This window comes from Hyperoodon ampullatus, assembly GCF_949752795.1.
Source record: "Hyperoodon ampullatus genome assembly, chromosome: 18".
Taxonomy (NCBI): Eukaryota; Metazoa; Chordata; class Mammalia; order Artiodactyla; family Ziphiidae; genus Hyperoodon; species Hyperoodon ampullatus.
Window position 1 is genome coordinate 25,295,959 of NC_136931.1, and position 21,462 is coordinate 25,317,420.

Genomic DNA, 21,462 nt, shown 5'->3' on the forward strand with positions numbered 1-21,462 from the left:
GAACTATCAGAAACAGCAATTAATAGGGGCTTCCCTGGTGGCGCAGTGGTTGAGAGTCTGCCTGCCGATGCAGGGGACACAGGTTCGTGCCCCGGTCCAGGAAGATCCCACATGCCGTGGAGCGGCTGCGCCCGTGAGCCATGGCCACTTGAGCCTGCACGTCCGGAGCCTGTGCTCCGTAACGGGAGAGGCCACAACAAGTGAGAGACCCGCGTACCGCAAAAAAAAAAAAAAAAAAAAGAAAGAACAATTAATAAACCAATCACATTTACAATCAAATCAAAAATAATTAAAATACTAAGGAATAAATCTAACTAAGGAGGTAAAAACCTGAACCCCTGTACTCAGAGAAGTATAAGACACTGATGAAAGAAATTGAAGATGACACAAATGGAAATATATACCGTGTTCATGGATTGGAAGAATTAATATTGTTAAAATGACCATACTAGCCAAGGCAATCTATAAATTCAATGCAATCCTTATCAAAATACCAATGGCATTTTTTCACAAAACTAAAACAAATAGCTCTAAAATTCATATGAAAACACAAAAGACCCAGAATAGCCAAAACAATCCTGAAAAAGAAGAATAATGCTAGAGGTATCACACGCCTTGATTTCAAAACTATGCTACAAAGCTACAGTAATTAAAACAGTATGGCAATGGCACAAAAACAAACACATAGATCAATGAAACAGAATAGGGAGCCCAGAAATGAACCCACAGTTATATATATAGTCAATTAATCTGTGACAAAGGAGGCAAGAATATACAATGGGAAAAAGACAGCCTCTACAATAAGTGATGTTAGGAAAACTGGACAACTATGCAGAAGAGTCAAACTGGACTACTTTCCCACACCTATATAAAAATAAATTCAATATGGATTAAAGACTTAAATGTAAAACCTGAAACCACAAAACTCATAGAAGAAAATATAGGCAGTATGCTATTTGATATGGGTCCTAGCAATATTTTTTGGGGGGGCTATCTCTCTTCAGACAAGAGAAACAAAAACAAAGTTAAACAAATGGGACTACATCAAACTAAAAAGCTTTTGCACAGTGAAGAAAACTATCAACAAAATGAAAAAGCCAGCCCTTAAATGGGAGAAGATATTTGTAGATGATATATCTATTAGGGGTTTAGTATCCAAAATATGCAAAGAACTCATACAACTCAACATCAAAAAAACAACCCAATTAAAAAATGGGCAGATAACCTGAACAGACATTTAATTTTCCAAAGAAGACATACAGATGGCCAACAGGAGCATGAAAAGATGCTCAACATCACTATGCACCAGGGGTGATATATAAACCTAGGGAAATTGTATTCTTATCACAATACTCTGCTGCTTTAATTTATGAATTAATGAATGAAGATATTAATGACTAAAACAAGAGAAAACAAATATATGCGGTCTTCACCACTGCTAAAGATTTGTTGAATAAGAATAACTTATATTCATTGATTTCTTCGGGTGACTGATAGGGTTAGTAAGAGTTGTAAATGTTGAGTAACAAAGATAATACACTTTAACTTCTGAATAAATGAGGATAGTAGTCATTTATATTTTTAGCAGCCACTGTGCACTACACATTTTGCATATACTACATCAATCAGCTCTCTGTATTCACGAGTTCCCCATCTAGGGATTCAACCAAACTTGGACTCAACCATCCCTGTACTCCATCAACCATGGATCAAAAATATTTGGGGGGGGGGAAATTCCAGAAAGTTCCAAAAAGCAAAACTTGAATTTTCCATGTGGTGGCAACGATTTACACAGCATTTACACTTTAAGTATTATAAGTAATATAGAAATGATTTAAAGTATATGGGAGGATGTGTGTAAGTTATATGCAAATACTAAGCCATTTTATATAAGGGACTTGAGAATCCGTGGATTTTGGTAAAGGCCAGGTTCTTGGAACAAAGTCCCCATGGGTACCAAGAGACAACTGTACTGTGCTTCAACATCCCTTGGTTGTAAGCCATTTTCTGATTTTCCAGATGAAGAAACTGAGATACAGAGATGTGGAACAACTTGCCTCCAACCACAGAGTTTGATGGAGACAGATTTCTAGTCAAGCTTTAATAAATTCCAAAGCCTCTGTGCATTTCTTCTAAGATACATCTGATCTAATGCACTGACGGTGTGTTACCTGAACAGAAGCAGACAAGCCAAGTGGAATCACAGAGCAGGCATGTCTCCATGGCTCCCTTTCACCATTTCTCTGCCTCACTCACTGTTTCTTGTAAAGAAAGAAATAAGGTGATTGCTTCGTGGAGATCTAAAAATTCTCTTTTTCCATTTACTGAACTAAAATCTCAATCATCCTAACTGGTGTTTAGAGATTTTCAGTTATCTGAGGATAAGGGATTTGGCAAAGTGTGTTTTTCTTTTTGCATTAAAACAAAGCATAAAAAAGTAAGTTGATATTGGCAACAAGTTGAAGAGAACAATTTCTCTTTCCTAACCAAGCTTAAAAAAGAATGTGAGACAATGTGTCCGATATTTTACTTAAGGTCCAAGTGCCTTTGTTGAGTACCAATCCCCTTCCTCTGATGGATGGGCTGCCGAGATGAGTGTGGTGAGGACTGTCTTCGCAGACTGCAAGTTTGATCAAAGGGCATTCCTGTTCCACTTAAAAAGGTCTTATTCTCATGTCCATTCCCCATCAACATCCATCACTATATAAGCAGACTGCATGCTGTTGTGTTCTATAACTCTCAAGGCACTAACAAGAATATATCAGAACTCTGTGTTAGGTACTCATGAGGGGTAAAAAATTAAGGCTTCAAAAAATGTCAGTTATTTAAGAGTGGTAGTGTCAAACTTAAATATGACTAATAGATGGGACACAACAGTTAATAATAAATAGTAATCATAGTGGTAGTAGTAACAGAAGTATAGTAGTAATAGCAATAGGAGTAATGATAAGTAATATTAGCTAAGTGCTTACACTGTGCTTTTGCATGCATTCACTTACTTAATGATCTGTCTATGAAGGGAATAGTACACTGTGGTAGTCAAGAAACTGTGTCTCACAGACTTCCAACTGCAGGGAAGCTCCAGCTGCTGCACTTTGAAATTAATTGCCACCTTCGTGCTAGGGCTGCTCCCTGTCGATGACTGAGACCTATTCCCGGGAGATTCAGCACTCCTCTGACAGTCAACATTATCTTGAGAACTCCCTCATGGCTTTGCTGACCCTTCCTGGACTGAATGGCAATCTATAACACTTCCATCAAATCTCAATTCCCTCATTCTTTCATGCCGTGCATCACATCTTACGGTCTCTCGGCCTTTTCTTTCTTCTTCCCTGTTTTTCCTCACCTACGCATTTTCTGTAATAAAATCTTTGCCCATTTTATCCACTCTCAGCTTACACTTCTCAGAAGACCTGGACTATCACATTATTCTTATTTTATTAGAGAGAAAGAGACAGACAGACAGACGCTGTAGTTCAACAATGCTTGCCCAAGGCCACATATCCATTAAGCTACAGGAATGGGGTTTAATCATAGGTTTCTGATTTCAGAACCCATGTTAGTAACCACTGTAGGGGTTCAAAACAAGCCTCCCCAAGACGTGCCACTTTGGCACGTGGATTATTTTGAGCTAAAGGCAACTGAGACCCTGTGTGCTCAAGAGAAGATACTGCCCCTCCCTTAACTACAAAGAAGAATTTATACTGGGGATTTTTCTAAAAAAGAGTTATTACCAGAGATACATTTTAGCTAGGTGTCCCCACCTATATGGCAGGACAAACATCTAAATACCAAATGACTGCTCTTCTTCTTATCATCCTGTGAATGACCCTCCTGTTCTTGGAAGTCCCTTAGCTATCCTTAGCTCAGGATGGCATATAGACCTCATTTTACCTCTCTGTCTCTGAACCACTCATGTACGTGGGTTCCTGTATGTACAAATCAAATTACATTTGATTTTCTCCTGTTAATCTATCTCATGTCAATTTAATTCTTAGATGAGCCAGAAGAACCTAAAAGGATAGAGGAAATTCTGTCCTTCCTGACACCACTCCACGACCTGGGAAAGTTATAGTAGGAAGGGAAGCACACAGAAGAACTATTCAAATCCTGTGTCAGCTACTTACAGGGACTATGGAAAAACCTTAGGCTTCATATTAATAAAAAGGTGGCATGTGGCTTTCATCCTACAATGGCTCCTTCCAAAACTGGGGATTACAGGTGATCCATATCTTTGCAGGTGGATAGATCCTCAAACTTTGTTTGCCTATCCACTATGAGCTCTGCCTCTATTTACATTCCCACACTTGTATATCCTTTCCTTGGGAACTATACACTGAAAGTACTGAAATAAAGTGCATGCTTTGTTACAGCAATGATTTAAAAGTTTACTATATACTAAACCAGTAAATTTATGCTTTGTAAGTCTAATAAACCATCTTTGCCTCATACCACCAAATGATTTATATTTTTTATAGTAGAACTAGTTGAGATAGGTTACGTATTTGCAAAATCAGTGAAATGTAGAATCCTTTGAGTCAGCCACTTACCATGACACTTATAGTATTTTATATCTATTCCTCTAAGTCCCTAAGCTTAATCTTAACGTGGACTGAGTCAAATGAGAAAGGGCCCATCTTGCTTATTCTGTTTTCAGATAATTAATTTTTCACCATTTTTACTAGAACTAACATCTTTCTTTCCTTTCTATCTCCCCCCGCTTCCTTCCTCTCACCCCACCCCCATCTATAACAAGTATGAATATTATAGTCCTGTACATGGGCATGAGAGATATAGTGACCAAAGAATCTCAAAATAAGGTTATAGATAGTTTAGCATTTTAACATGCAATCAATTTTCCCTAGTATTTTTAGTCTACCAAGTTTTCCAACTCTAAAAATACCCATTTTATCTTATAACCCTTCAGTTTTCCCTTCCAATGATGCAAAGAAAGAGGTTTGGACCCTTAGGTAAGATATTGGATTTATTGTTTTTAAGTTATCTTCTGACACTTTCTTTTTATGAAAAACACTTCAGAAGGTATAGTTCAGCACAATGATGGCATAGCTATGATAAAACCACTCCTGTGTTGAAAGTTGCCCCAATCATAGAATGCTATTCACTACTCAGTGAGAACGATAACCTAAAGAGATAAAAAAAATGTATTTAATTCTTCAAGGTCAAGATATATAAAATTTTCAAGCTTACTCTTCCTTTTTAAAGGTCAAGAGGTTAGGTGATTTGGTCACAATTTATCTCACTAATTAAGCCCAAATGCCCTAAACTTCTTAACAAACTGTCTTCCATTCTTCACCTCACTTTGGAGCTGGGCCTGATATTTATCCAGATCTCTTTGTGAAATTCTCACTCGGTTCCATCAATTATGTTCAAATGACTCTTCATTCCACTCCAAGCATACTGAGGGGAATGTCATTTTGGAGCAAGCAAGATCTTTTGATCTATTTGGAGTCATTTGTGCATTTCACCTTTCTGGTGACCCTACCCACATCTCATGTGCACCTTCTCTTTTTTCGTTGACAAAATCTTTACTATCATTTATTTGGGAAGAATAAATATGTTCACTGAGCTGTTTGAACTGCCAGATATTGCTTCTAACACTTGTAAAGATCTATGTTAGTATATTGATGGGAGAAAAAAGGATACTGTGTGGTGGCTTGCTAGACAGTTTCAAAGAAGATTAAAAGTTTCATAGAAAAAAAATCAGCTTTACTCCCCTGCAGTTTCCTTCTTACACATCTTATAACTCTTAATAAAAGAATTGCAATGTTATTTGTCATCAACAATGTTTCACATAAAGAAGTGCCCCAAATCCGAGTATCTGTCATATTACCATAATTACTTATATGACTACTGATTAAACTGTTTACCGTATAAGTATAGTATAGTACGGGAGAGAATCTGCTGGCCTCTTTCAGAAAGTCACTGTTAAATTATTTAGAGTCTAATATACCTAAAGATAAAAACCAATGAGTATGTTGTAAGTCAATTTAGGGGAAACATAAAAGACAGACTGTTTTTTTTTTGCAATAATTTTTATTTGTATGGAAATAGTCTTTCCTCTGAATTTTCAATCTACAATTTGCATTTTAAAGGTGTTATTTGAAATGGGCATATTTTAAGCATATACTAATTGGATCATATAAGTGAATAGTCTGTATTGAAGTGTTTTAGTCAAAGAGGTTTTCTGGAAGTAGCCTAAGAGGTTTTAGTTTCTTGCAGCTGAGGGGATGGAGGTAGTTATCGCCTTTCCTCAGACAGACAAATTTAAGGATGGTTAGAGCTCTGGAGACTGGAGTTGAGAACTAATTGCCCTAAAACCAGCCTGATTATCTCAAATGTATTGTGTGCTCTTTCCTCTATCACTAACGCTTGCCTTTTCCTTTTCCTCCCTTTTCTTGTTTCACTCTTAACTTCCCTTGGCTTCTCCTGTTTTCAGACAGTCCAACCAGAATTCTGGTGCCAAAAGACACAGCAGAGATCCACTGCCCACTGTGAATTGGCTCTTGGTATTAGCCAGCCAACTGTACAGAGAAGGATGGAAATCATGTGATATAAATATATTCACCTTGATCTGCTGCCTTTAACATGGGCTAAGATTCAGTAGAATTCTCACAGAATGGAGATAAAGAAAGGGACTGCTGAGTAAAACCAATTCTCACATAAAAGTCATTTCACATGAAAACTTGTCAATTTTAAATCTTTTATTTTTCATGTCTTTTTATTTAAAAAAATATTACAAAGTAAAACATACAACATTTCCTGCATAATCCTATGGTTTCAGAAGTGAAACACTCAACTTCTAATTACTTTCAAACTTTTTGAAATCATCCCCTGGTATATTTTTTCCTTTCCACTTATTCCTCACCCTCAATTAGTGTTTTCTGCATCTGTGCATCTTTCCCTTAAATAGTATAATAGGGAAGAAAATAATAAACTGTCATATGACTGATGCTATTAGGGATACTTAAGACTGAATAGAGTCTGGTTTTCATAGCTCTATGAAGTAGAACTTCTACTTTCATAGGAGATTAGCTGTTTCAAACAATGTCTAGATAGTTTAATAAGCTGGAATATGTTTAAAATATTTTATAAATTATAAAATTGTTTTGACTCAATTGAGCTGAGTTCCATAAAAGATAAAGAGTAAAAGAAGAATAATAACAACCAGTGATCTACTGGGAGAAGATCCTTGACAGAATCATAGAAAGTGCGATTTGCACAATAACTTGCCCCAGGAAGGTCTCATTGAATTTTAGACCCAAGGAGTCAATATGGACCAAAAATAACAATTTCTTGCATGCCAATGGTCTCCAGACCAGATTTTTAAGAAGCCTAAGGGTCTCTGTATTGTCTTTCGGAAGCAAAATGGAAAGATAAACAATCAGGAAATCAGAGGACAAACACAAGCCAAGATCCAAGAGGTCTGAGAGAAGCTGAATCAGAATGCAGAGAGGCAAAAATTTAATATCACCTCACACCTGTCAGAATGACTATCATCAAGAAGAATACAAATAGCAAATGTTGGCAAGGATGTGGAAGAAAGGAACCCTCATACAATGTTGGTGGGACTGTAAATTGGTGCAGCCACTGTGGAAAAAAGTATGGAGGTTCCTCACAAGACTAAAAATAGAACTACCATATGATCCAGCAACTCCATTCCTGGGTATATATCCAAAAAAAACACAAAAAATACTAATTCAAAAAGATACATGCAACCCAAGGCTCATAGTAGCATTATTTAAAATTGCCAAGATATAAAAGCAACCTACATATCCAAAGAGATGAATGGATAAAGAAAATGTGATATATACTTATACGCACACACACACACACACACACACACACACATATACACACAATGGAATATTACTCAGCCTTAAAAAAGAATGAAATTTTGCCATTTGCAACAACACAGATGGACCTGGAGGATATTATGCTTAGTGAAATAGAGAAAGATAAATATGATGTCAAGTATGATGTCACTTGTACGTGAAATCTAAAAAATAAATCAAACTAGTAAATATAGTAAGAAAGAAACAAACTCACAGATTTGGAGAACAAACCAGTGGTTACCAGTGGGGAGGGGCAATATAGGGCTAGGAGATAAAGAGGTACAAGCTACTATGTATAAAATAAGCTACAAGGATATACTGTAGAACACAGGGAAAATAGCCAGTACTTTATAATAACTATAAATGGAGTATAACCTTTAAAAACTGTGAATCACTATATTGTACACTGTTAACATATAATATTCTACATCAAATATTTCAATTTAAAAAAGAAAAAAGTTTAAAAAGCATGAGCTATCTAGGGTATCACTTTGAAATTTATTAATACTCCTACATTGTATAGTATTAATCTCATTTAGTCTTCAAAACCCTCTAATGTAGAAATTATTATCGTTTTAAAAATGAAGAAATGTCTAACCAAAAAAAAAAAAAACAGGCTGAAATTTAAGCCCACACACCTAATTATGTAGATGAATTCTATCTCCTTTAAGCTGGAGAATATGGTTAGATATTTGTGTTAATCTTATATACAGCCCTACACTTGGTAGGTGCTCTATAAATAATTACAAAGTCATAGGGCTAATTTTAGTATATGAAAAATATTGTGGTATGAGTTTTATATGCATTATCTCATGTAATCACTTACCTAGCTTTTATTAGTATCCCCTTTTTATAGAAGAGGAAGCCCAGTTTAGAAAGATTAAATATATTGTTCAAGGCTAAACAGTTAACAAGTAGCAGAGGTAGAATCTGAACTCAAACAATCTGATGCCAGAACCTGTGTTATTAACCATTATGCTTTATTGTCTCCTGAAAAGATCTCCAACTCCAAGTCAATGGTTTTGGGGGGTTTTGTTTGTTTGCTTGTTTTTTCTTCTGCTACACTACGGTCTTTAAGCCTGCAGTATCCAACAAATACAATGTGAGTCACATATGGAATTTTGTATTTTCTAGAAACCACATTAAAATGGTAAACAGAGAGGGCTAAAATACATTTTAATGATATATTTAACTTATATTTAAAATAAAATCATTTCTACATGTAACCAATATAAAATATTAATGAGATGTTACATATTCCTTGTTTTGGACTAAGTCTTTGAAATCCAATTTGTATTTTATATTTATATCCATCCCATCTCAATTGGGACTAGCCATATTTGAAATGATCAATAGTCACCTGTGATTAGTGGCTACCATATTAGACCATGTAGCTCTAAACTCTGTGTGTGTGTGTGTGTGTGTGTGTGTGTGTGTGTGTGTGTGTGTGGAGTGAGTCAGTCCTCCCCTCATCTCAAGTATTAACTTGAAAATCCCAGGATTTGGTAAGTACTTATGTTTTTACAAGCATTCAAGGCAGCCAGAGTCAATAAGGCTTTTTTTTTTTTTCCTGAGCATGAGTAGGTTTGTACGTACAAAATCTTGTAAACAGCCTTGTCTTGATACTCCATTTCTGCAGTGTTTTAACAGCATACAGACAGAGATGCTTCAAAGTGGTTCTTGTTGCCTGCTTTTACAGCGATGGCTTTTCTCTATGAACCCCCACGGTAGATTAAGGCTGAAAGAAGTTTGGGACCTGATGATAAACTTCACTAAGAATTATTCTCTATGCAGCTCCCTATCAAGCCAACTGCAAGTTTCCTGTTTTAAAATGACTTTGGTCTTTGAGAGGACATTTACTAAAATTTGTGAAATGATGACATTAGGGGTTACTGGATGAAGGCAACAGAAGAACACTGTCTTTGCAAAAAAGTAGACCTCTTATTTTTTTAAGAGAGAATCTATGGCTACTTCAGAATGATATAAGCTATGGCTGTTATGTCATCTGCCAAAATGAGGTAAGCAGGCAAATAAATGAAAACTGAGAAAAATTATTAAAACTATTCATAAAATCTGACTTTCAAAATTTGAATTAAATACCAATCTCAAATCTTTCTTAAACAAATTACTATGGAATGAACTTTTCTCATTACTAATATATTTACATAAGTTTTTTAAATTAAGCACTGCTTATAGGGGTATAGCTCCTCTAGGGGGGACAGCAAGCATGGAACATAGAAGTTGTTAAACCACACAGAGGTTTCTTGTACATCTCATATGCAGCCACCCAAGTAGCTGGGAGGTGTTTGTTTGTTTTTACTTTTTTCATTAGTACTTGGTTACTAAGTTATTTTTTCTTATTAGCTACATACCATGTGAGGCAATGGATTTGCTATGGTCAGGGTAGAGCAACAGACTTTATTCTTATGGAATTTGGAATCTAGATGGAAAAAAAAACACTTTAAAATTATTACACAAAAAGACTTCAAATGATTACACAAATAAGTACAAACTAAGGTTAAGTGTTTTGAAGGGAAAATAATGCATTTTGAGAAGAGCTTATAACTATAATATCCAACCAAGAATAAAGAACCCAGAAAAATATCCCCAAATATCCTCTCTGACATTTGAGAGATATGCATAATGAATACATAGGAATTAACCAGGCAATAGAGAAAAGGATAATACAGAGAGATAAGGGAGAAGCAATTTCAAGCAGAAGGGAGAGACCTGAGGGTTGAAGATATTTAAAAGTGTGAGAGAAGTATGTGAGAGAAGAAAAGTGAAAATGCTGTGACACGAAGGCTGGAGAGTGAAGAGGATGTCAGACCATACATGGAAGGCCTTGGAAAATATTAATATTTTTAATTTTATTGTAATACCAATAAATGTATTAAGATTGTCTTTGCTTTCTTCTTTTCTATTTTTCATTTTTTTTTAAATCTGAAGTGCCTATTAATTTGACTATCTGTCCTGACAAAAACAGGACTTTAAAAGTTAATCAGATGCATATCCTGATAAGGCTAAGGCAAGGGTTCACTTATTTATTCATCTATTTATCTTAAGTAGCAAATGCTAGAATGCAAGACATGATGCTGAGGACTGGGGAGGCAGGCTTGAAGAAGATGAAGTGCTGGAATTAGCTGAACTGACCTGTAAAAAGGGGCTCTCTGCTCCCTTTGAATGGTGTGTGGTTTGGAAAGCAATGCAGATTATGTTACCATAATACAGAGGTGCCAAGTAATAGGCAGTCCATTTTCTCTTTCCTCCAAAATGAAGACAAAACCACTATGATGCACAAAAGGCAGATTTTCCCTTTGACTTTCCCGTATTTTAAAAAATGTTCTTAAAGAATTACTACATTTATGTGCCTTTATTAAGTGTCAGGTGCTGTGCTACCTGCTTTAAATAGATGGTTCAATATAAGCCAATTAATATACAGAGCACTGGCCATTACATAAAGCAAAGCTGTAATATTTTCTAATATTTGACTCAATGATACCCATCGCTACAGTTCCATCTCAGAATTTTTTAAAACAAATCTTCCCCCAGCCTGAAGTCACAGCAAATTTTTGTATCTAGGTTTAAATGTTGCTGAAATCTATGCTGTTTTTTTGTTGTAACCTGCCTAGGCTGAACCACAAATTGCAAGCTGAGGATAGTGAAAGTGGTAGCATGATATGGTTTAAACTCAAAAGTACACCTGTCAGATATTAACTTTGACTTCCTTGGTGATGTTTGGAAAATTTAAGTTTTACTCACTCAGACAATGAGGGGGCATCCATTTTGTCACAAAACCCACTGAAGAATTCAAAGGCAAACAAGATAGTTTTCTGTTTTCCAGGGAAGGTGTGATAATGAAGAAAATTTTCATAAGTCAGTTAAGGAAAATGTCAGAGAAGTAGAATATTTCAGCAAATTCTTAAAGGATGAGGATGAATTTGAAATGAGTTCAGAGAATGGGTGGTAAGAATGCAAACAGCATGGAAGGAAGCATAGGTGCGTGACAAGGCAAGAACTGTTCTTTATGCAAATAGGAGAGTGAGGTGCTACCCTTCAATCAAATAAAACATTTAGTTTTTCAGAAACATATCTTTTCTATGGAATGTGTAAGACTACAGTATGCTTTGAGAAGTTCTGGAGAACTAAAATCAATGTGAAAGGTTCTAAATGGAGATTTTTCTACTCAAACCAAGGAAATGGGTCGTAGTTGAGCTGTCCAGCAAAGAGAAAACAGCTTTTAGAGATTTCAGATACTGACTATATTCAAGAAAAGGTGGGTGAAACACCTATGAGAAAACATTCGTACCTACTAAGGATTAGATAACCTAAGAATCCACCCCAGCCTGAAACTTACGTATTTTAATTTTTAAGGCAACTTTTTGGAGAGAGAGATTCTTAAAATATTGCATTGATTTTAAATATAAATGTTTTTTTCCATTGTTTAAATTTTTAATAATCTCCACCATCCAAAGTGTGTGGGAAGCCAGCTGAAGTGGAGAAGTTCTAGAAATAGATATCTAATGTTGCAACCCACTGTGAAAAACTTTGAAAACGGTGCACTTAAGAGTTTTAGAAGCATGCTACCATATTCCATCATTAAAAGAACAGCACAGACCTGGTGAAATAAAGAGAAATTGTTTTTTGGAGGCTAGTAATGTACTAAAGAGTTTAATTTGATTTATTTTAGCTCAAATGGCTCAAAAAATATAGTGGAAACAATGGTGAATGATATTTTTCCCTAAGATTTAGTCATTTTACATATATACACTACCAAATGTAAAATAGATAGCTAGTGGGAAGCAGCTGCATAGCACAGGGAGATCATCTCGGTGTTTTGTGACCACCTAGGGGTGGGATAGGGAGGGTGGGAGGGAGATGCAAGAGGGAGGGGACATGGGGATATATGTAAACATATAGCTGATTCACTTTGTTTTACAGCAGAAACTAATACAACATTGTAAAGCAATTATATCCCAATAAAGATGTTAAAAAAAAACTGGATTAAAAAGAAGATTTAGTCATTTTAAATAACAAAATATATAATTTTAGATACTATAAATGACAATTTATTTGCAATCACATGCAAGATGTTGAAACATTATGCATTACAGTTAAAATTTAACCATTAAAATCAATCTCATGCTAATACTTGAATAGGGAAACTGCATTTCTCAAAAACTTGTACTTTCTATATAAACATTAAAGGAAACAAATTATGAGTTATAGGCTGGAGGAGAAAGCCTATTCTATAACTTATTCCACATAAATATTATTAGGCAAACTGAAGACCAGAGAGGGAATGTGACTTTTCTAATGTCGCACAAAGATTTCACACAAAAGTGAAACAAGGATGGGAACATCAAAATTTGTAGCCCATATTTTTATCTCAACCTTAAAAATGATTACTGTATGTAGAGCCCCAGACTACACACAATTCATGGGAATGATGTTACCCTGCACTGGTTATATGCGATTGATAAAATATAGACTAAATGTTATGCAGTAACAAGAATATGCCATAAAATCCCATTAATTAAAATACCTGGAGTAATAATTCAACAACTACGTATCAAGGACAAATATGTACAAAATAATTTTCAAGGTGCCTTGAAATATAAAATTATGATTAATAACATGCTTCTGTTTTCAAATATAAGCATCTCACATCAATCAAAAGTATGTATTATCACATATTCATGAACTATCAAATATCAATTTCAATTACTTAAGATACATTTATGTCAAGGAAATGTTAATTGATATTTTGACACAGCCTTAACAAAAATTCACAATTTTTGAATCAGTATTCAATTTCTGGGACCTTTTAGAAATGAAAAGGTCCACCATATTACTTATAACAGTGAAAAAATGAGAATAGTCTTTCTATTTAAAATGAGTTAATAGCTAAGTTAATTATAGTACACCTGATATATTCAATTGCATACAACATTTAAAATCATCTTTAGGAACAATTTAATGGCATGGAACATAATTATTTTAAAATTTAACTTCAAACAAGCTAATTTTTAATAAAACAAATATTGAAATATAGATATTCCATCTAAAAAGAGATTAACAGAAGAAGATATCATGTCAAAAATGGGTGTCTGACTATTCACTATAGCCAAGACACAGAAGCAACCTAAATGCCCATCGACAGATGAATGGATAAAGAAAATGTGGTACATATATACAATGGAATACTATGCAGCCATAAAAAAGAATGAAGTAATGCCATCTGCTGCAACAAGAATGGATTTAGGGATTATACTAAGTGAAGTAAGCTATAAAGAGAAAGGCAAATACCATATAATATAACTTATTTGTGTAATCTAAAATATGACACAAATGAACCTATCTACAGAACAGAAACAGACTCACAGGCATAGAGAACAGGCTTGTGGTTGCCAAGGGGGAGAGGGGGTGGGGGAGGGGTGGGTTGGGAATTTGGGGTTACAAGTTGCAAACTATTATATATAGAATTATATATAATATAATATATATATATATAACTGAATCACTTTGCTGCACAGCAGAAATTAACACAACATTGTAAATCAACTATACTTCAATTTAAAAAAATGGGTGCCTGAGTGATATAATCATCTTTATATTTTCTCCTTTTCTAATTTTATCTATTTCCAAAAATTTCAACAAATTATAAAATGAGCATTTTCAATGTAACAGAGAAAAAAAATGTGCTTAGTATATGTGTGTATATATATGTAATGTATGTACACATATATATGCATGTGTACACACACACACCATTCTCTTTCCCACAGAGAAATAGTTTTTATGGGCTAGGTTTAATGCATAAAGAGTTGGCAATGATTTTATATAGTATCTTATTGTAATTTGTGTTTTTCTTGAACTTAACGTAGCTCAGAGAGTTTGTTCTTCTAAGCATTTAAAAAATTCTTCCATGCTTGTGAGTCAAAGAAACATGATACTAGACATTACCTGAATCATTAAAATTTATTTCTCAAATTAGTATAAAGTCTGAATTAGTGACAAGCCATTCAATGCTATCAAGTGTAATAAGTAAAGGGAAGAGTGGAGGACAATGGGATTGGACTTCCTTGTATTCCATCAGCAACAGTGTAGTAACTGTCTTCATGTCAATAAATGTTTTTATATTTTCATCTAGAGAACATTCTTCAAGTATCTGTGATTATGTATGTGTATTCCCAATATTTCCCACAGACACAGAACCTTTAAGAGATATATCTATATCTATATATAAAATCATGTGAGCCAATCCCTTGACATACATGATGATTAGGAAAGCTGAAATGTCACAGAATCTGCCATCTGCAAACTAGAGATCCAGGAAAGCCGGTGGGCCAGTGTGTAATTTCAGTTCATGCCCAAAGGCCTAAGAACCAAGGGAGCCAAAGGTATAAATCCTAGCCTAAGGGCAGGAGAAAACCAATGTCCCAGATCCAGGAGGCAGCCAAGAAGTAGGATAAAACCTCCTTTCTTGCACTCTTCGTATTATCCAGGCCCTCAATGGGTTGGATGATGACCACCCACATTGGGAAGGGAGATCTACTTTACTGAGTCAACTGATTCAAATGCTGATCTCATTCAGAAATACCCTTTAGAGATACACCCAGAAATAATGTTTAATCTGGACACTCCATGACCCAGTCAACTGGACACATAAAATTAACCATCACAATATGAAAATAAACTTTTTTTAATTCAAGGTTTTCATCCTCCATATAGAAAATAAATCCCAGTTTTAAAGATGGGATGGAAATAATAGTTGTCCCTTAATAAACAGTAGTGGCTACGTGTCCTACACTGTGCTAGGAATTCTCTCTATAGAAACTGAACATTTTTGGTAACACAAGGAGATCAACACAGGTTTCAGAAGGAGAACTGAATTTATATCTCAATGTCCATTCTTTATTCCATATGGTCTCCAAGAGACTTTATTTTCTTACCTGAGAGGTTATAATTGGGCTATGTAAACAAACCAGCTGTACTAATCGCAATAAAAATTACTTTTTAAGTTATTTTATGAAATAACATAGTATAGTGAAGAGCAGTAAGTATATATAAAGGAGGTCAAATTGTGAGAGGCATCTATGTGAGGCTGAAGACTTTGGCTTCACCCAATTCCCACACCACGTTGTCCTACTGAATGCTTATAGTTTAGAAGATGTTATTAGGTGTTTACTTGTTTCATAGGAAGAAATGATTCATACTCAAAAACATTTTTAAAATCTTTGGGGGTGGGGTGGGGAAGATACTGCCTAAAATAAACTTCTTCACTGCAAGGCATGCAAGTCATTGGACAGTTAGTATGTATAATGAGTCAACAAAGGAGAGTCAAGAGGATTAGATGGCATTTCTCAAAACTGTCTGAGCCCACAACACCTTATTTTAACATTAGTATTACTATTATTTTATAGAACAGCTATTACCTTCTTATTTAATAATTTATTTTCATAACACAATATAGGAGATCTTTGAGAAGTTAATATACCAAAATTGCACAGAGCCAATCTTGTGCCGTATGCAGTTTACAAATATTTTCTACTAATAGATGTTCACTAGATGCAGTTAGAACCATAATGACTCTAAAATTCCATATATGCCTTGCTTCTCTCCATTCCATCTTCTCATCGTTCCCTGAGTTTCTTTGTCAAAATCAGTTCCCAAATTTAATCACAAAACAAAGTTGAATGCTTAATTAATATAATTCTATAAACAGCCATTTCTTAAAAGAATGGATACAGTAAATTTCGTGGTTGCCCTTTTCTGTAGGTCAAATCTGTCTGTTTTTCTGCAAATCCCAAGGAGACTATATATAAATTAAGTGGTCTTAAGCAATCCAGGTAAATTCTTTAACAAAGTGGATTTCTATTTCTTCAGCTTTCAATATGATACAGTTACATATACCTTTAAGGTCTGTAAAAAAAAAAAAAAAAGGCTTGAAATAAGGTATAAGAAATGCCTATGATAGTTCCTAGCACACAGCGGGCATTCAAAATTGGTAGCTATGATAATGGTCTATAGACCGTTAAAACAACTAGTTGAAAAAGGCTTCTTACTCTTTATTTTTAATGGAGCAAATATTAATGCATGATTTGGGGAAGTACTTTAAGTTTGGGCATGTGTCAGTAACAGCAATGAACTTATGCAGTGCTGATGGGTAAAATTAGTTACGTCTGTGTAATTAGGTTAAGAAAGCTGGTATCTACCAAATTTTTCCTCCCATAGTAGCTGAGCATACTGCCCCTTTTTTGCAAACATATACAGTATATCTGCCACGGAAATTAGCATATTTTCAGTATCTAAAAGAAATAAAGACAGAATGTTAGAAAGGGAATCAGGCATCAGCCTTATAAAACAGTTTTCAAAACGCTTGCCCTCTTTATTTTTGCTAGGCTTTCATCACAATTTGAATGTGTGACTTAAATAAGTGAAGTGATTATAGGTATATAGTTTTGCATGAGTAGAAAGAACCTAGGCTTTAGGGAAATTAGCAAGAGTGGATAAATGTTAGGAAGAAAGTAAAACTAAGAAAGAAATATGAGAGAAGGAGAGAGAGCGAATCATCCAGTCTAGAGGACAGAGGTTAAAATGAGTCATGACATAAGGTGAATATTGGAGGTAAATTAGGACACACACTGATTTGCTAGGCGAAAAATTGACAACCAGGAAAAGAAGTGACTGCTCCAAGCTTATACAGTAAGTTCTGAGATCAGTGACTTAATGGTCAAAATACAAAGTGCTTGTCTGGTGCTCTGGGTACCAGATAATGTGTGGGTCTTTTCATTGCCTCACATTCTTCAAGTCTTTAGTCACATATTTTCTTCTTAAGGTGACCATGGTGGTTCTCCATCCCTGTTCTAGATTTCTCTGTAATGCTCATAACCACATGACATATATATTTTTCTTATTCTAATTGCCTATCTCCCCTCACCAGAATATAAACTCCATAAAAAATGTATCTTTGTCTGTTCTTTTTTTCATTGACATATCCTAACAGTCTAGAACAATGTATGGCCCATTGTAAGAGCCTAATAAATACCTGTCGAAGGAATAAATAAAAGGCAAAGAATGAAAATAAAAAGGATCTGAGCAGTATAAATACTAATGTCTTTGACCAGCTGCAAAACATTAAGTGAATTACTACCCGCAGCATCTCAGTTGCCTTTCCTATAAAATCTAGCTGATGCCATATGCTACAAAGATTGTTACGAAGAAGAAAGAGAGCCCCATTTACCAGCCAGATTGGTCAAATTAAGCAAAAAAAATAAAGGCTGATTTTGCTTCTAACCACTTCCTCTGAAGGTAAAATATTGGAGATATATATATATATATATATACACAATAATATTTCTCAACCTATTACAAGGCGTTTTGCAGAACGCCAAGGTCTACATAATAAAGTAGTAAATATACACAGGGGGAACAATAAGTTAAGGAGAAAATAAAATACGTGAAGGGTAACAGATTTTAATCATTCAGGGATTATCCTAGGTCAGTCAATTTAGAGAATAAATCTTTATGAGATGGCTATACCAAGAACACTGTCCTTCTTGACATCATTCTCTCTTGTGGACAAAACATGGCTATTTTGTACATATATCAACAGAAAAATGGAAGGAAAACCCAATTAACTAAGAAGGCAAACCATGATGAAGTCTCTGTGTGTATGTGTATGTATACATGTGAATTTCTATTATTTTTCAAGAAACATAAAATGATTCTCAGGACTTCCCTGGCGGTCCAGTGGTTAAGAATCCACCTTCCAATGCAAGGGACGTGGGTTCAATCCTTGGTCGGGGAACTAAGATCCCACATGCCAAGGGACAACTAAGCCTGCGTGCCACAACTACTGAACTCATGTGCCTCAACAAGAGAGCCTGGGTGCCACAAACTACAAAGCCCACATGCCCTGGAGCCCCCCACAAGAAAGAGACCGTGCGCCGCAAAGAAAGATCCCACGTGTCTCAATGAAGATCCCGCATCCCGCAACTAAGACCCAACGCAGCCAAAAAAAAATATATATATATATCCTCTGGTTGGAGATATACTTTCTCTGCACTTTATATATGCTACCTACCTCCACAAACAATTTTAGTCATAGATACACTAAGTGAAAGTTCCATGAGGGTAGCAATAACATTTGCCTTTTCACTTATCATCTTAGTTCTGGAAACAAGACACGTTTTTAACAAAACTGACTGAATGTATAAATGAAATTAAAACTCTGGGTCCTGGAAAGGAAAAGGAAGCATGAACATTAAGATCTAGAGAAAAATAACTTACTGTGACTGAGAACTAAGTTTAGCTTTCAAAGTCTTTGTGTCCAGACAAGAAAGGGAAAATCATGGATTACATAATTATATTTTTCCAACAGAAGGGAACATGTGTTTTAAATTAGCCTCAACAGTCATGCCTCACACACTGAACACACAGTAAATATTCCGTGAGTGCCACAAAAATTCTATGCATCATTTGCGGATCACCTATATAGCTCATACAACCAACTGGATAGTACAGAAATCTTAGTATGTTATTCAAATAGACAACTAAGTCTCAGAAAGGTGGATATAGTTCTGTTAAAGCACCTACTGTCGCTTTTTCTTACCATTCTCCCAGCTAACTCTCAGTCAAAATAAGACTCCTTGGTTTAATGTCTGAATTTAACATACAAGTTAGTTCTACTATACTGCCCAAAATGTTTTGTGATAATTGGTAATAGAGCTGGCATTATAAAAAAGGGTATATTAGCTGTTTGACCTTGCTGCCTGATATTACATCTCTTTGGTGTTCATTCTATTAGGCTGAGCGATGTGATCGTGCTCTCTCCCCACCGCCCCCACCCAGTGCAAAGAGACACAAATTTTCATTACAAGCAAACAAAATCATCCCTAAATGCTTTTTGCTAAGCTCTTTAAACTTCTCTTTCATTCAATCTTTAACGAAACAAAGTAAAACTTTTAAAAACATAAGGGGTATATATTACCCCATTTGTCAGTTGAAAAAATGGGAGAGGAGCAGAAAAACTAAAACTTACCCTCAGTCAACAGGAATAAAAGATCTGAAGTAAATATTTGACTTCATGTATTCCTAACTCAAAGTTCATGTTTTTAAGCCATTCTGCTAAATTAGGAACATTTTCTTGACAGCTAAAATCAAGGTAAAAGCAAACACAAAGTGGCAGGATGATCTTGGCTGGCAAATGATCATTACGACTCTGATGAGGCTGCTTGTTATAAGCCTGGACCACACGTAACATGATGTGACAGGAAGCCTCAGAGTATGCTGATGTTTCTGAACTGCTTTTCTGTACTGACCTCTAACCTTTTATCCTACTTGGTTTCTGGTACATTCTTTTCCTAATCATTTCTGTATTTTGCTTTTTCAATCTTTAATTAATTGCCAGGCCTCATTCCTGTATTGAAAAAACTCTTAGTACTCTTGTATAACATCTTAATTAGATCTGTTCTGCATCAAGCCCACTAGGGTGCTATGTGTGTATTATATGTGTTTCAAGGTGGGGTGGGGAAGGTGTTTTGCTCATGAGTGTTAACATAAACAAAAATTATTAGGAAGATAATTATAGAGCTATTAGGAAGATATTATGGAGATATTAGGAGGACACGTCTTTGGGATAAAACAAGGTCAAATATTTCTGGTACCTTGACATATGCAGGAAAATATGCAGCAATATGCAACTATAACAGACAATATACAGGGATACATTTTTTTGGAATGCATTATTAGAAAAGTCTAACCAGACATTTGTTAGTTTCTTACTATGTCCTAACCACTGGGTACATAGAGAATTATAAGATCTTGTCCTCAATCTCAAGTCTGGGCAGACAAGTAAGTATTTCATGATTTTTAAAACTAATATAGGGAAACATAAATTGCTAATGTAAATAGCAAGTATTTGGCTTGCGTTTCACCCAACTCCATCCCTGTCCACAGCTCTCCTTTCTCCAAATTCAGATGAAGCCTCAGAATCCTTCTTATCATGATACTCCAGGAAGCAGCTACCAGAGTTGTCACAGAAGATAAAACCTACACTGAGTTAGAGCTATAAGAATACAGTTAATGAAGACTAATTTAAATGACTTAATTTTAAGTAATGGAACTGATTTCTCTTTAATGAAAAAAAAATTCTATAAAGAGGCAACAGGGACACAGCTATAGGGACCCTGAACCAAGAAGGTGGAGTAGAAGGATGTGCTCTCACTCTCTCTAGCAAGAACACCAGAATCACAACTAGCTGCTGGACAATCATCGACAGGAAGACATTAGAACTCACCAAAAAAGATACCCAACATCCAAAGACAAAGGAGAAGCCACAGTGAGACGGTAGGAGGGGCGCAATCACAGTAAAATCAAATCCTATAACTGCTGGATGGTTGACTCACAGACTGGAGAACACTTATACCACAGAAGTGCACCCACTGAAGTGAAGGTTCAGAGCCACACGTCAGGCTTCCCAAACTGGGGGTCTGGCAACGGGAGGAGGAATTCCTAGAGAATCAGACTTTGAAGGCTAGTGGGATTTGACTGCAGCACTTTGACAGGACTGGGGGAAACAGAGACTCCACTCTTGGAGGGCACA